The sequence below is a fragment of the Neolamprologus multifasciatus genome, chromosome 13 (genome assembly GCF_963576455.1).
Source record: "Neolamprologus multifasciatus chromosome 13, fNeoMul1.2, whole genome shotgun sequence".
Lineage (NCBI taxonomy): Eukaryota > Metazoa > Chordata > Actinopteri > Cichliformes > Cichlidae > Neolamprologus > Neolamprologus multifasciatus.
Window position 1 is genome coordinate 20,478,423 of NC_140451.1, and position 6,000 is coordinate 20,484,422.

The window sequence follows — 6,000 nt, forward strand, 5'->3', positions numbered from 1 at the left end:
CAAAGAGTGCTCAGATGTCAGGCATCGATTTAGATTCAATCTACAATGATGCTAGAGACCAAAACCAAATTATGTGATGTTTAATGAAGCATCAGTCATTTCAAGTAAAGACATACAGCTCAAATGTATGCTTATAAATGAAATACAATACATTAAAAATAATTTGCTTTGTACATTTGTACATGATTTATAACAATAATAACCTCCAACTTTGTTGAGAGAGAGTGAAGAAGAACACAATACAACACAGTCAGCACAGCACTGCTCCCTTACTGAGAAGAGGATGCTACAGCAGGTAGCTGTGATTTGGCTGATCTGCTACACCTGGGGGATTTGTGTCTCCAAGTCATATAACAATGTAGATTTTTTTTGTGTGTGTGTACGGAATATGATCAGCTGGCCTGTTCTGCTATTTATTCACTGCTCTTTGGGGATTTAACCAACGCAATTCAACAAGATCTAAGCAGATGTTATGCAAGCTGTACTGACACTGTGAATATAAAGCTTGTATAAAAGGTAGAAGTCAGTGAGTGAATTTATTCTGCATCATCTTAAATAAAAATTGATGTCTGCTGCCTTTGATGTAACCTAGTAACAATACCCGAGGTGTAACCAGTCCAAAGTTCATCACTGTAAAGGCTATATTAAACTGCTTGATATGTTCGTGCAATCTTTGAATTGCTTCAGTAATTACTTGAGTTAGTTTTACAAGATGTTTCACAAAAACCAAAACATAATAAGTGCATGTAATAACTTTATTAAAAATTATTTAGCACATCACGTGTGAGATTTACATTTTCAGACTATTAAATTCCATGTGCTGAATAGTCATTACTGACTGTTTAGCAACTTTGCATCTGCACCATGAACACATTACAGAAATGAGAAGAAAAATCTGTGCGATGAGACTATAAGCAGGCTGTGGGATGTCATTATTTTTGTTATTACTGAGCTAGTATCTCTCTGCTGTCACTGGAAGCGATGACAGGCTGTAGCACAGGAAAAATGAACTCATTCACTAGTAATATGCAGTAACCTGCCTATGAGATTTAATTACTCATTAACAAAAAGTGCCCTAATCATTCTGTTTAGCCCCTGATCTTAGGGCACTTTGCTACTAGCAGCCTGTCACAAAAATGCACAAGGTGTTCCATTAATTTAGTTGAAACCATGAAAAATGCTAATGATAACATAGTTTGACAGGCATAAAATAAATGTTGTGCACCAAGAAGGTGATTTCCAAAGAGCTATTAGCTAAAAACTTGGCATATTTCAGCATGGTCTGCAGAGTCTTGTTAAAACATCCAAGAAAACTGGACAAGTGGAGCGCAAAAGTAAAGGTGGCAGGCTTAGAAATCTATCTACAACAGATGACCAGTATCTAAAAGCTATGTCCTAAAGAAATATAAAAAAGTATCCAGCAAAGACTTGGCACAGAACATGAGACATGACAACAGGTCTTAAAGAGTAATGGTAATGATCCTAAATACACTCCTAATGCAGCAGAAGAGTGCCTGGACAGACAAAACACACAATAGCCTCCCCAAAGCTATTACAACTTAAAGAAATAATAAGAAAGCTTAAATGTGGTCATACCAAATATTGACTTGAAGTTCATTAAACTTTACAAACTCTATTTTTGCCTTATATACTGTATTTCCATGTATATTTAATGTTTGTAAAGGAATAGTTGAAATTTCTCATTTTCCCTGTATTCCTGGTATTTAATTGACTACATTTTCAGGAGATACTTGGAAAAATTGTGCACTAAGTTTAATGGTGAGAATAAAAAACAGACTTATTCTTTTCCTCTGCTTGAGAAATAAATAGATTTGCTCGCAAAATCACAATCGACAGCTGGCCAAAACATCAATAGACAAAGTGCCGATATTTTAGCAGTGGAAAACATGTGCACAACATAGTATATTTTCAATACAACCAAAACGGATACAGTGAGTTTTTACTCCAGTCAGTTTACATCATGTTGCTGCATATTAAACACAAGTAGAATGTGGCTCACCTACACTTATATTGATAGATGTATTACAGTATTTCATGGTTTATATTATTAGCTCAAGGCTAAACAGAAGCACAGGCAGGAATATCAATAGCACCATATTAGCTAGCGCCCCACAGAGAGAAAAATCAAAACATCACAGCAGTGTAGCTTTGGACTTTTCATATGAAAGCTGTGGGCTGTGGTAACTTGAATTACCTGTTTCCCCAAGGATAGAACGGGCTTTCCTGAGACTCCCTCAGACCTACTGAGGGGATGTAAACAGCACTTACAATGAAACATGACAAGTTCAGTAGCTTTGATGGGGGGAGGAAATGTTAAATGATACAGTGTTTTGCAGGAAGAATAGAGAGAGTGATGACTTCAGTTTAATCTTCCTCGGTGCTGAGCTGAGTGGTCCATGACAAATCAGGCTGGTGTTTGCACCTGAGCTGGCCATGTGCTGTCTGCCTCATAGCACATTAAGACCAACATATAATCCCTCTTCTTGCAGCTCCCTGTTAACCTCTTCTCCAGCTGCTCCGATGGAATATAATAGATCTGGTGAATACAGTTTTACATCCTCGTATTCGTGTCTCGAGTCTGTAAAATGAACTATTCTCAATTTTTAGAGCAATGAGATCTGCCAAAAATCCCATTTTACATATGTCAACTTATGCATCATTTATATTTGGTTTGCACGATGCCTGAACCGCAGTCAAAGCCAAACTGAATGATCTAAAGGAAGAGACACTAAAGTAATGATCACTCGCAACTTCTGTGAAATTATGAAAGACCAGTGTTGTCTGAATTTTGATGTCTGCCTACCCAGGTCTACCCATAAAGGCTGTCATCTTATGTCACAGGGGCAGATCGACATGCAGTAGCTGCTTATATCATAGGTAGAGTGGAACAGAGAAACATACAGAAAGAAACAGAAAAGAGAGTGAACAAAACCATCAAATATGAGGCTGCTGAAACTATCTGCAATCATTGTGAGTATAGCAACCATAACCCCCAACTCGCTCAGAGACATCCCATCCCATAGCCAGCACTGCCGAAGCATTAGAGGATTGCCTCTGAAATGACAGCTTAACTACTGAGGGAGATAAGACAAGCTTCTGTCATTTCTATCCATGCCTCTCCCTCCATGTGGCTCCTAACATATGTGGCACTAACAAAGAAGAGAACTGCAATATATTAATGTTTTGCTTTGCAGGTTTCCCAAGAAAAAGAGACACACTTGCTCTCTCACTGAATGTTTAATTTTTAGTGTGAGTGACATTTAAATGAGTCACAGGGAATGCATTTTCTCTATAGTCTTAAAATATTTATGATTTCTGCGCACAAGATATATTAAGAAACTGGAATCAGATGTAAATGTCTTGGTTGTTTCAGTGTTTATTTGATTTTATCTTTGGAAACCCAATATAAAGTTCAGCGTGAAATATCAAAAGTGTTTTTTTCTTGTCTGGTTGAAAGGTTGGTAAAGGCTGCAGAGGCTTTGTCGTGGTTTAGCAATCAGTGGGTTTCATTGTGTGTGTGTGTGCCCGTGTGTGTGTATGTGTGTGTGCGTGTTTGATTATCTGCCGTTTATCACCTTGTAGCTGTCAGTCTAATCTATCTACCTCTTGCCCAAACTCTGACAGGCATCCTGCTTTCTCTACAGCCTTGGGCAAATATGAAAAATTAAAGAGCCATGATTCTCAGCACCTCCTCCAACACTACTGCAGATACACATCAATGCTTTTTAACAACTCCATTTATGTAATGCCATCTCTGCAAAGCCAGTTTTTTAATAGACGGTTGTCCAGTTGTAAATTAAATTCCACTGTAACTTATCCTGTATCCAAAGGTTGCCAGAGGTTGAGCTCTTTAATTAACTTATGATAGTACATGCTTGTGGAAACAAAACTTTCCAGTGCTGAACATCAGCAATATTTCAACTTTAAAATGCTATTGTTATAATATGTTTCATAGAACAACCACTGCAGTGAGATGTGAAGAATTGGATCAATTAAAATTGAATGGATAACAAATTTCTACTTCATGAGTTAACAAGCAAACTTGAGTTAAGAGGATGCCTTCCTTAATATGAGCTAAAACATGTTTCTTCAAATGATTTATTAATTTATTTCACATTTTCTCAGGATTTCATGCACTTACTCGAAACCTCTAAAAATCTGACTTTACTCATCCACCCACAAGCTACAAACAGATCTCTTATGTACAAACTGTTATAAAACTCAAGGGAAATTCAAAAGAATCATTTGGGAGATGCAGAGCTGCACAGCAAGCAGTGCCAGCAATCTCAGATAAAGAGCATGATGTAAATACATTGTATTTATGTATTATTATAAAAGTATAATTATATATATTATTAATTTTAACATTAAATTAAAATTAAAACCCTCATTTATTGTGTAACTTTATATTGATTGTGAGAGGTGAGCAGTTTGTACTACTTGCATTTCAAAGAAAATTTATTTGTTTTTTCTTTCTGTAATAACTGCAGACAGAGGTGTAATGTCAGCATCACTTCAGACAGTGAGAAGATTTTCAACATCCTGCTGATGTCCACGTTTCTCACAAAACTGTTACTGAGTTGCCAAAAAAATCTAGGTTGCTCTTTAAAAGCAGAAGATGCTACAGCACGTCAGGCACATAGGCAGGCAGGCGGGCCAGGATACAGTCCATGTGAGTCAGCAGTCAAAACAGACACGCGGATCACTCATGTGGCCCCAGCAGGGAAGAAATTTTTACTGATGCTGAAGAGAAGGGCTTGCCCAAGCTAAATAAATAATCGCTGGGCTACAGAATAGCAGGAGTGTGGGAGGATGTCCGCATGGTGCATGGAAACAGTGATTAGTAAAGCAGATCCACTTATAGAAAATCCACCTTCATTATTTTCTAGACATCTAACTGATCCCCGTGCTATCATTCTCCCTCGTCACGCCTTTCAGATTAATTTAATGTGAACATTATACCAGACAGTATGCCATTATATAAGTACATTAGTATATTTCAAACAAGTACATACAGAGTTAACAGAGAGGAACATTTTAAATGCAAAATGAGGTTTTGCATATTTTGTATGGCTGTTCTAATTATGTTCCACAAATATTTGATTTAATGATGCTGCCTCTTGACATTTACTGACATTTGGTGGGGGAGGAAATGATTTGCACAAGAGTATTTTTGTAATTATGATATTTTGCTTATTACTGGACTCTAAGCAAAGCAAAAATGGTACCGCTCTCAATCCGTTGCTCACGTTCAAAAATGCATGCAAAGTTGCATTAAAGGAAAATTTGCTGAATTTGAAACTGGCTCATGAATGAAGGGGGCTCTGGAGGCATTTTTATTCAAGAATTGCAATGAGTGCTTCTCACTATTGAGTCCTTGTGGCTGAACTGAAAAGGCTATAGCATTAACAACAGATAACTGCGCAGCAATAAGCACTCATGATGCTCTTTGGCGAATGTTGTCTGTGTAAAGGAAATTAGTAGCCTCACAGCAAGCAACCATTTCCCCATCTTGCTGTACTTTCTCATTCATACAGACCACCCTCATATCACCTCCCAGCAGCCCTGTATGCCCACCTTCTAGTTTACAGTAGCAAGAAAGCAGGAGGACAGGGAGTCCTTTAATGAGCTACCTTTGTAGCAGCACTTACCATGTAGCAGCACTCCTTTCGCTGCTACATGCTGCTCACCTCCAAATGACCAATTATAGTCCAGTGGGACTATTCTTTCATTCCGCTGCACAGAAACGGTCAGGTTGATCATTGCACATATATAGGGTAAAACAAGAGAACTTCAGCCTACAGAAATATATTGAAGAATTATGTCATAAAAATCTTTCTGTAGGACTTCTACAGAAAGCTGTATTTAAAGGTCGCTATATGTCACATGAGTTTCCCCCCCCAGTTGGATGGCCAGCCCCAGACAGCCTACCCATCAATAGAATTCCCATCAACTCTGAGGACGATAGGAGGAATTCTC